The 12,377-nt window shown below is 35.1% G+C and overlaps 1 non-coding gene across 1 annotated transcript; it reads right to left on the bottom strand.

The window, feature by feature from the left end:
• Nucleotides 1–10,975: 10,975 nt before the first annotated feature.
• LOC111728137 lies at nucleotides 10,976–11,082 on the bottom strand. The gene has a single exon (XR_002775525.1). It is a non-coding gene; the product is annotated as a U6 spliceosomal RNA (small nuclear RNA).
• Nucleotides 11,083–12,377: the final 1,295 nt, after the last annotated feature.

Raw genomic sequence — 12,377 nt, 5'->3', positions numbered from 1 at the left:
ACCGTTTCTTACGTGTGGTTTGACAAATCTTGCTATGCTAAAGGTATTTTCTTAAAGTGATAGAATCACCCTAAATATGACTGGAGCTTTGATGAATAGAAGATTCTGGTGGTTACTAAATATTTATGACGCTCCACTTTCTGGTAGTAAGTAGGATTGCATTTCCTGGTTCCCACTTGGATGGTGTATCAGTCCAAATCCTGAAGAGAATAAAATAAAAAGAACAGAAAGAATGATAATTGATTATAGGGTGTTCAATAAAGAGATTATTGCTGGCTTGTGGCAGAGTATACAGAACCTGACAAATGCCCGTGCAGAATGGGAGGGCCGGCGGCAGGAGAGAGCTGTTATCCCTCGGCCTGCAGAGACCAGGGGGAAGCGGTTCTGTGCAGCTATGCAGAGAGGCAGGCTTCCTGGAAGTAGAGCCTTCAGGAGAGGAGCACAGCCACTCCACTGTGACACAGAATGGAGGAAATTGAGGGGATAAAAATTCAAAAAATTCAACCTGCCTTCCTATCTCCTGCTGGTATGTGCGTTGGCTAAACCCAGCTGAAAGATCTACAAGGAACTAGACTTTCAGACACAGAGGGATATGGAGAAGTATGCAGTGTGTTTCTGGAGGGATTAATGAAGATAATTCACACAAGTATGACAGAGTAGTTGTTCTCCACCACAACTTATAAGCAAAAGTAATCTCCATGACTTCCTGACAGAGAATTTTATTATTAGGGCAGGACTCTTCAATGCTCCGTATTATAGCTCTTTTTTCAGTCTGAGTTCTAGAGTAAGGATGACCAGAACATAACTTCCAATTCACGTTTAATATAAATATGAATGAGAAATACATCATTATGACCTTGGCCATTAAATTAAAAAAATCATTATGCAGTATGACTTAGCCTATACCACAAATATAAATGGTGTTACTTATAATTAGCATATTGTCATAAGCAAACAATAAAAATCTGGCATTAATTTAGGGGAGGGGTAGTAGAAAGTAAGTGAAGTGGTATTTGAAGCTAAAAGGTTGAAAATTCATATTATTTTGTGATGAAATACATAATAAAACTATGATCTACATATTTACATTCATTTGGAAAGCAGATAATGTACCAAAGGAATTTGTAACTCTGGGGAAAAAGGTTGTTACAGAACATTTCTTGATGTTGCCTTGGCCCAACTCAGTTTTTCCCCCTTTTCTTACTTATAATTCTCAAGAATAATTGTATAATGTGCTGGGAATAATATCCTGAGATATTCTGGCCCAGAACAGCTAGACTCTATTCCAGTCACCTGCCTAGAAACAAGACATCCTTTGGTACTTTGCCCAGCGATTTTCCTAACCGTAGGGTATAAAACCCATGGCAGGTTACATTAGTAGTGGGGAAACTTGGGTAATGGATAAAGAAGAATGAAACTGGACCCCCACCTCTCAACATATACAGAAATCACTTTTATCAAAATAAATCTAAGGCCTAAATGTGAGACTTAACACTATGGAAATACTAACAGAAAACATAAGGGAAAAGCTTCAGGACATTGATCTGGAAAAAAAATATATATAAATAGGGACTCAAAAGCACAGAATAGAGGGTAGGCAAAGAAAGGGAAGGGTGAATTCCCACCCAAAGAATACTTTACAAGAGTACATTTCACAATTGCTGGAAGAAGGGCACACCTATATTTTTGACTTAAAATTTACAAAAGTAAACTACATAACCAAAACATATGTACCTCCATAATGTACTGAAATAGACTTTCTTGAAGGAAAAAAAAAAAGCACAGATAACAAAAGCCAAAATAAACAAATGGAATTACCTCACACTAAAAACCTTCAGCGGAACAAAGAAAACAATCAACAAAGTGCAAAGACTATCTAAAGAATGGAAAAAGAATATTTGCAGACTATTCATCATTGGACTGGGAATATTACAGTAACTCAGATATCTCAATAACCATAAGAAATCAAAATGGCAAATGATCTGAAAACACATTTCTCAAAAACAAGACATGAAATGGCCAGTGAATATATGAAAATATGCTCAACAGGGCTAATTATTGGGGAAATACAAATTAAAACCAAAATTAAGTATTGTCTCATCTCATAATGGCAATTATCAATAATACAAAAAAAATGCTAGTGAGGATGCAGATAATAGGAAACTCATAAATTATTGGTGGAAATGTAAACCAGTACATTCCCTACAGAGAATGGTATGGAGGTTCCCCCCCCAAACTACAAGTAGAACTACCGTGTGATCCGTCAATCCCACCGCTGACATTTATACAATGGAAAGAAAATCAGTACATTAAAGAGATAGCTACACCCCTATGTTTGCCAAGATTATGCAACCAAACTGGTGTCCAACAACCAATGACTGGGTTAAGAAAATGTGGAGTATGTAAATAATGGAATACTATTTGGCAATAAAAAAGAATGAAATCCCATCATTTGCAGCAACATGGATGGAACTGGAACACATTATGTTAAGTGAAATAAGCTAGGAAAAAAGGTTAAATACCATATGTTCTCACTCGTGTGAAGCTAAAAAACACTGATATCACAGAAATAAAAAGCAGAACAGAAGAAGATTAAGGGGAAGGGGGGAATAGGTGAGTTTTTTTAATAGGATACAATATTGCTATATAGGAGGAATAAATTCTATTATTCCATAAAGGATGATTTCTAGTTAACCAAAATGTCTAGTTTCAAATAGCTAGAAGGAGGATATTGAATGTTCCCAACTCAAAGAAATGATGAAAGTTTGAGATGACGGGTATGCTAATTACACTGATCTGATTACTATACATTCTATGTATCAAAACATCAGTACGTACTTCCTAAATATGTACAGTTATTATATGTTAATTTAAAAAAATTAAGTGTTCCTTTCTATCTGCAAACACACCAGCATCCATTGATTTTGAATTTTTTAATATAAGCCATTCTAACTGGGGTAAGGTGATCTTAATGTGATTTTAATTTTCATTTCCCTGATGATTAGAGATAGTTACCATTTTTTTGTATTTCATTATTAATTTGTCTGTCTTCTTTCAAGAAGCTTCTATTAATGTCTTTTGCCTACTTTGAATAGAGTTGTTCATATTTTTCTTGCAGATTTCTTGAGTTCTGTGTAAACTCTGGATATTAACCTTTTACTGGGTGTGTAACTCTGAATATTTCCTCCCTTTGTGTGGGTTGTCTATTTGCTCTTGTTTCTCTGCAGAAGGAAGAATGCTTACACAGTGTTGGTGGGGACTGCAAATGATCAGAACCCCTATGGAAAACAGTGTGCAGATTCCTCAGAGAATGAGAAATAGATCTACTATTCAATCCAGCAAACTTACTATTGGCTATATACCCAAAGGAAAAGAAGAATTTTCATTAAAAAGACACTTGCGCTCAAATATTTAAGGCAGCACAATTCACAATTACAAAGATGTGGAATCAATCCAAGTGCGGATCAGGCAGTGAGTGGATTACTAAAATGTGATATGTATACCATGGAGAACTACTCAGCCATAAAAAGATAAATTAATACATTTTGCTGCAATGGAGCTGGAGACCATTCTCTATGGGAAGTATTTCAATAATGGAAAAACAAACACCACATACACTCACTATTAAACTGGAACTAATGATGAGCACACATCTGCACAGAGGGAAGTAAAACTCAGTAAAAATCAACCAGTGAGAGGGCGGTGGAGGGAAGGGGTAAAAACCTACCTCGTGGGTATAATGAACACTACTTGGGTGATGGGCACATCTATAGCTGGGACTCAAGCATTACAATACTAATCCATGAAACCTAAAACATTTGAACCCTATTAATATTTCAAAATACAATAAATAAATAAATGAAATGAAATGTACAACAATTTAAATCCCCACCCAAGCTCTTCAATTCTGGCCCAGGCTTCAGCAATATTCTAGATAGTGAGCCCTTCATTCACAACAGACATGTAATATAAATGAGAAAGTATTCTATAATACTTTAATCCCTGAAATTGGGAAGATTGTCTTTTACTGCAGTATAATTTAGCTTTTCCTGAGGGATACTGATTCTTGTGGGAAAGTAATATGAACGTAGAATATTTGTGGGAAAAAACTGCTTTCCATCACTATGTGTAATAATTAAGATTGAGCAAGGAATTTACAGATCCTTATTCATTATAGATTATGTAAATCTCTTTTCAGATTATAACTCAGTAGAATTTTAAACTGAAATTGCTGTCACTATTCCTAGGTGACTGTGGGGTGAAGGAGTGATATAGGATGTTGTGAAGAAATTCGTTTATAAAATTGACTCCATAAATGTGCTTACAGCTGATTGTGGTTCTTTTTTTCCGCTTTGATCTTTTGAAAAAAATATGTTATGAGGTGAAATGCAGTTGATTTGGATCTGGAACTCCTCTTGTAAGGATGCCTACAATTTAAAGGTACAAGGCGATCAATGTGGACACTTTTATGCGGGCATCAACGCTGAACGAATATGGCTTGGGCTATTTGCCTATTTCATTTCGAATAGCTCTCTCTAAGAGATTTTCTTCCACATAGAATCAAAATAAAAGGATGTTTCAAGGTTGAAACATTCACCTTCCTCGCCTGAATACTGATGAAGTAGATTTCTATCCCTTGTAAGTGTTCCCTGAGAGCTTCAGTATTGCTTTATCTCTAGTCATGAGGACTCTTAAAGGACAAATTCTGGAAAGATGGTACCTTTCTTTATGTTGTCTTCCTTAACCCTCAAAGCCCTCCTGTAACACAGGAAAGAATAGATAGCATTTCAAATATTGCATCTGTGTGTGGGCAGGGGGAGGAAAAATGGTTTTACTTTAGCACGAATTGTCATAGAAGGAAATGAAGTTTCTAAAAACATATCTGCTGTGAAACTGTGTATGACAAAGAATAAAATGAATACTAATTTCCAGGCTTTATCATTGTAATTCTTCCATGAATACCAGGTATTATACTGAGATCCCTGTAGAAGTGGCATAATTCGCCAATATATTTGAGAAGTAGGTGGGATAATAGCATAGAAATTATTTGGGTAGTGCTGTCAGATAATTTAGTTGTTGTCTTTCTTTTAGGTTCTTCTCTTAATTTCTCGTAGCTCATGACAAACTCTTAAAACCCTACATAACCAGAGACAATGAACATAATATGCCTGGGAGTTTAAAAATGAAATTTGCAAGATGTGGGCATTGATACATCCAACTGTTTATCCTATTAGTGTTTTGATGAGGTAATGAAGGTAATACAAAATTTAATATGATTTGATCAACAGTGTATGTTTGGAATAACAAATTGTGTTAGATGTTGGAAGTAATGACTTAGAAACCATAAGTTATTGTGAAGGATGACTATTATTTTGGATTTCTAATAGAAAACAGAGGTCGTATTAATCTTACAGTCTCGCAAGCGTGTCTTTCAGCAGCACATACTCAATTTTATAGTTTCTGTAGGTAAAATATTAATTTAAATGAAATAGATCTAAAAAATGAGATATATTTATACTAAACTGGATGAATATCTATTATATAGTCTTTTTTTCTCTTCAGCACATAAAAATTATACATATTTATGGGATACATAGTGATAACTCAATATGTGTATACAATATGTAATGATCAAATCAGAGCTATGTGTATATCTACCAATCCACATGTTAGTCATTTATTTGTTTTGAAACCATTCACAATCCTCTTCTAGCTTTTGAGGATAGAGTTGGCCACATTCACCCCACAGAGCTGCCCCAGAGCACCAGAGCTCGGTCCTCCTGTCGCCGTAATTTTGTGTCCATTAGTCAACCTCTCCCTATACTCCCCTCCCCACTACCCTTTCCAGGCTCTAACACCCACAGTTCTACCCTCTATTTCCACAAGCTCGATGTGTTTGGCTCCCATACGTGAATGTGAACATGCACTATTCATTTTTCTCTGCCTGACTTATTTTGCATTAAAATAACGTTCACCAGTCTCATACATGTTGTTGCAAATGACGGAATTTCAGTAGGCTGAGTTTTCTGCCACATTTTTCTGTGTGTCTGCCACATTTTATCAGTTTGTCTTTTAATGGACATTTAGGTTGATTACATGTCTTTGCTATTGTGAAAACAGCTACAATGCCCTTGAGGATGCACTTACCTCTCCTATATACTGATTTTGTGAAATACACTTAAATAAAATTTTAATATCCAATTTCTGTAAAAGTTAAATATATATGCATATGATATATATGCTTAAATAGAACTAAATTAAAGCAAACAGGCAGTTCATAAAGTTCATGTGCAATTTACTATGTTAAACTGTTTCAAATTCCACACAAACTTTATGTCCACCCTATATATCAGATTTTTGTGTGCAGGGATAAAGGCAGTGTTCAAGATAGCAGTTATCCAGGTGTGTGTACATAGATTAACTTTTAAAATAATTCTTCTTATAGTTTTACTTATTACCCTAAGCATGTAATACCTTTATAGTTAAAAATAAAGTTAAGAAAATATAATCAACTACAAAACAGGTTAAGTGGAAAATTCTAGTATGCCCAGCCGTGTTTGTGTTTGATAAGTGTGCTTGCTTCCTCTCCTTTTTACCTCAATAGGAATAATGGAAGTCATTACCTACAATATCAACACAAATATAATTCTATGAATTATAGTTTCTAGTTCATTCTTATTATTCAAAATGAACTTACTAAGCAAATTTCCATATATAAGTTTTTTCGCATTTTAAGTCATTTAATGTCAAAATGAATTTTAAATGCTCAATTACGTAGAGTCTACATTATCTTTATGCCTTAAGCTTTGGTAAAATTTTTATTCAACTTAGCCTTGCTGTAGACCACGAATGAATTTTATTTTTTCTCTTTAGAAGAGCAATTTGTGTTTTGAGTATTTTCAAAAGTGGTTCAGGTGTTTCAATAACAATAATGGATGTTCCTCAGCAATTTTGCTTTTGCGAATTTAACCTTTCTCTAAGACACAGTTTGTGGGATACAGCTTTGATCAACACAATCACCAGCACACTTATAGAATGCTGCTGAAATTATTGGCAAGGTAAAGAAAGAGAAGGTCAACACAAATGTCACACACGTTGTCAGTGAAAAATATGTGATTGAGTCAAGAGACTATTTACAACCTTGTTCATCTATATTTTTTTTTTGAACAAAGTCTCAAGCTGTCACCCTAAGTAGAGTGCTGTGGCACCATAGCTCACTGTGACCCCCAACTCTTGGGTTCAAATGATCCCCTTGCATCAGTTTTTCTATTTTTAGTAGAGAGAAGGTCTGGCTTTTGCTAAGGCTGGTCTCGAACTCCTGAGCTCAAGTGATCTGTCTTGGCCTCCAGAGTGTTAAGATTACAGGCATGAGGGACAATGCCTGGCTTGTTCATCTATTCGTGGATTCATTTGTTTGAGAAATATTTGTGCATGCCTACTGTGTTTTACACACTGACTGTGCTAGACACTGGTTTTATACTGGTGAGCCAAGGCAGATACAAATCTGCCTCATGAAGCTTTTAAGAATGAATCAAATATATTAAAAGCTTTCTCACCTGGCTTGTACTTAACTAACATTCCTAATTGCCTGGTGCTACAAGGTATCCCAAAATTTGCCCATAAAGTCACCATACACAGGGAAAAATGAGAAATTATAGCTAACTGATACTTATTTACAAAATATTCATTACAAAATTTTATAACATATTTACGTGTTGACCACATCTTTGTAGAAAAACATAATATAAAACTTACTGACTAAAGTATCAGCCATGGCTGAACCCTAATTAGGAGAAAGGTATTCACTATATGCTCACTTTCACGTTATCCATTAATGTAATTATGCACTTATCAGTTAAGTTGGTTCTTAAATGGTTGATGACAGCTGCATTTGTTACTATGATTATGTAATTAAATTAACTGAGGCTTCAGAAAAAGTAATGTAAACTCGAACAGAAAATCATTCCTTTTGTATTTAAGTAGGAAGTTTGGGAAGGAATTGATAAAAGGGAATTACTGAGAAAAACCTCAAGACAGTATTGAGTTCAACTCCAGCCCTTTGAAAAGCCAAGGCAGGAGGAATACTTGAACCCAGGAGTTCAAGACCAGCATGAGCAAGAACAAGACCCCATCTCTACAGAAAAAAAAAGAGAAAGAAAGAAAGAAAGAAAGAAAAGAAAAGAAAAGTGAGCTGGGTGTGGTGGTGCAAATATATAGTCCCAGTGACTTGGAAGGCTGAGGCAGGAGGATTGCTTGAGCCAGGAGTTTGAGGTTGCAGGTGGCTATGATGATGCTACCACATTCTAGCCTGGGCAACAGAGTGAGACACTGTCTAAAAACAAACACATATTTGACCAAGGGACATTTGAGTTAGGATGTGTAAGAAACCTGGACAACTAGGTGAAAGAAATACTGGGGGAAGAGTGGATGGAGCAACTTTTCAACAAAAGAGCTTGTAAAATCATTGAGTCAAGTTCACTCTTCTCATTTATCGTGTAATTTACTATGATGTAAAGTTAACTATTATAAATATATCTTATGCTAAATGATAAAAGGATAAAACAATGAAGAAAATAAAAGTAGTTGTTTAATAAATACACAAACATATTTATGATAAAATAAGGAAGAAATATGGATGTCTCTTTTTTGTACCTGGTCCCATGATCATATGTGGGATTTATAACTAACTACCTTTCACTAGCTGCCATTATTCTTTTTGCCCTCAATAAGAATTTAGCTGTCTGGAGAGATGGCTTAGACCTTCATTCTTTAGGATTATGAACCATTAACAGTCTTGTCTGAATTGCGTTATTATAGTTCTCCACTGATTTTAATCGTGGACATGGTACTAGAAAGAGATGCTCTAAGGTATCTCCTGTACTGCAGACATATTCTTACTTATCTCTATTGTGTATAGCTACTCAATTCTCCCTATGGTGTCAGGATCAACCACCCCAGCCAGTAGAATAATCCTTCTCTGCCTGTTGATTCAGAGGCTTGAGGAACACAAAGTCAGCAGGTGACAGTCTCAACTTTCAGTTCTGTGGAATCACTGTTGTGTTTCCTGGTGGAATCATACCTCTACTGGAAATAAAGATCTTTAGATAAGCATAGCCTACAGCTGCAGGGGTAGAAAGCAGAAATTTTGTTAATGGACAACCATGGGTCCTAGCGCAGAGTCACTTCCACTTATACCACTTGATTCCTGGATTTGTGAATTCCAGTAAAGGAGAAACAGCACTGTACATTGGACACTGACATCCCAGAGAACATTGCCTCAGCCCCTCTAGGTATTGACATTTACTTATCAGTGTAACTGTGTCCTCAAAATGTTATCTAATTACTAGCAATGTATGGAGCACCAGGAGCTTTCGTTTAGTTCTGGTGGGAATGCAAAAGTGGTACAACCACTTTGGTACACATCTTGGCAGTTTCTTATACAGCTAAATATAATTTAGCCATATAATTCAGCAATTGTGTATGCAGAAATAGTCCCAACTGATTTGAAACTTATGTTCACACAAAACTGAAAATTAGCATTTATATAAGTTTTATTTAATCAAAAACTAGAAGCAGTAAGAAGTCCTTAAATAAACAACTTTTGTTACATTTACCTAGAGGAATACTATTAAGTGATAAAAGGGAATAAATGATCAAAGATATAGGTCTATCTTAAGTCTATACTTTTTTTTAATAAGGTAAGTCACTCTGAAAAAACTACATAATGTAGAATCCCATTCATATGAACTTTTTGTGAAGGGCAAAACTAAATAGATATTAGGGAGATTAGTGATTATGAGAAGTTCATAGGATGAGGGTTAATAATTGAAACACTATTTGGGGGGGACTTTTAGGCCAGTGAACCTATTCCATATGATTTTGTAGAAATGGAGATTAGGCATTTTACATTTGTCCAAACTCATTGAGCTTTAGAGCAGAAAGTGTGAAACTTAATGTGCACAAATTAAAAAAAAAAACATTCAGGAGGTCGGAATACTGACATGAAATGCAAACATGATAAAACAATCTGTTTTCTAAGTTTATGACACAACCTCACTGAGAAGGGTTGGGGGAAGGTGCTGACCAAAGTAACTTTGGGAATGAACAGAGACTGTAAAACCAAAGCAGAAGAAACTGAACATAAGCACCCTGTTCTAGTTGACAATGCTGTTTCCTGCTGGGGTGCAGGTTAACCATTCTGAAGCCACTTTAAATGGAACTGAACAAGCGAATAAATGGATGGCACAGCCAAATTCCTCATTATTATAAGAGGAGAATACAGACAAAGAGAGAAGTTTAGAATTATCCACATTGTGATAGGTAGAGAGCTAGATGATAAGTAGATAGATAAATTTATGGGCAGAAATATGCATGGGTTAAAATAAATACACGTATCTTCTCTTTTGGCTAAGAGAATTGAAAGCACTGCCACCCAGAGGCACCAAGTATGTTTGGCACACAGACCCTGGTTTCTAACGCCACTCTCTAATAAAAGGAACCAAGGTCTTTTGGAGAAATGGCTGATTGTAGGAAAGTGGCAGAAAACATAAGACCATTCTCAAGCATCATATAGTGTGTGAAATTAAAGAAGGGCTCAAAAAAACCCAATGAGATAAGAGTATGTCCAAGGCACATAAAGACCAATTGAAAAAAGATCCCAATGTCTAACGATGAAAATATTTGAGGAACAAAATAAAGTAGCACTGGATCATAATCTACAACATAAAATAAATATCCACAAATACATAGATCTAAATACATGAGGAATAAGAAATAAATATCCCTTGGAGAAGAATTCCAAAAATTGTTAGTTATTAAGCATGAAATTTCTGAGTATGAATCTCTTGACAATTGATATCACTGACATTTCACTTGTTGTTTTGTTTTTCTTGTGAAAGTACATCCTCTTTCTTGCAAATGCACATTTTGGTTTGTAAATATCTTTCAATTTTTTTTTTAATAATGGAAAACTTTAAAAAATACGGAACGCTTCATGAATTTGCATGTCATCCTTGAGCAGGGGCCATGCTAATCTTCTCTGTATCGTTTCAATTTTAGCATATGTGCTGCTGAAGCAAGCACGTTTTCAAATTTTTTAAGAACAATTTTGGAAAAAACATAGATAAGTCAGAAATTCCTGTTGTTTTTGAATGAGTTCCACAGTGGAACCAACGCAGTACAGAGAACTGGAAATATCAACAAAGGGTTTGGGAAGGATGTGGCTAATGAGCACACAGTATAATGATGAGATGAGAAGTTCTTTTCTGGTAATTTTAATCTTGACGATAAGCCATGTGGGTAAACTGAGACTAAGGATGAGCTGAAAGATGCAGTGGAAGCAAATCCGGCTTCACCTATGCATGAATTAGCAGCAAGGTTTGATATTACTACTCCGGCAATATTGGGCCATTTGGAACATATCAAGGTAAGAACAGATAGTTCTGCCTGAATCAAGCAAGCATCAGAAGAAAAATCACCATGAAACTTGCCTTTCTTTGCTGTCACAACATAAAGGTAAACCTTTCCCACACTATATTGTTATATGTGCTTATAAATGGATTCTTTTTCCAGTTGCAAGCATTTGACACAATGGTTGAATAAAGACAAAGCATCAAGTCACAGTCCAGAACCAAACATTCATCAAAAAAACCTAGTGGTTCCTGTTTGATGGTCCAGTCCTGGTGCTATCTCACTAAAGTAAAGTAAAAAAGAGTTTGAGAAAATACAGCTGAGAACAGTCTAAGGAGACACGACAACAAAATGTAATTTGTTGTACTGGAACAGCAAAAGGACATTAGGTAATAATGAAGAAAATTAACAAAGTGTAAACTTCAACTAATGATAATATGGCAACATGGGTTCAGTATTGTGATATTTTACTGATTAAAGGTGTTAACAAAAGAGAAACTGGATATAAGCATTATTTGAACTCTCTGTGCTATCTTCACCATCTTTTTGAAATTTTATTCAAAATGTAAGAAATGAAGTTAATGTAAATAGTTTGTAGTGATGGTTATTTGGACATTGATAATATTCTCTGCTCTTGTGTATAAGTATGAACAATTGATGATGAAATTATGAGTATGAGAGTGTGAAAAAATGAGATGAGAGTACTAGCATATGAGAGTATGAAATTATGAGTATTAGAGTATGAAAAAAATGGAAAACTATCTCTGAAAGAAGTTCAAACAAAAGAACCGAGAAAGCACTATTAAACGTCTTACCTTGTAAATTTTAGACAGGATTAACAAATAGATGGATTGATAGAAAAACAGATAAATAGATGTTAATTTCCATTATAAACAATTATACATGATTTTCTATTCATAAGGTCTATTCTAACTATTACACAAAATAGAAAAAACTGTGCAGAAGTA

The sequence above is a fragment of the Otolemur garnettii genome, unplaced genomic scaffold (genome assembly GCF_000181295.1).
Source record: "Otolemur garnettii isolate 467f Iridium unplaced genomic scaffold, OtoGar3 scaffold00004, whole genome shotgun sequence".
NCBI lineage: Eukaryota > Metazoa > Chordata > Mammalia > Primates > Galagidae > Otolemur > Otolemur garnettii.
Note: the sequence above shows the minus strand (reverse complement) of the source record. Positions and strands in the feature narration are given on the sequence as shown.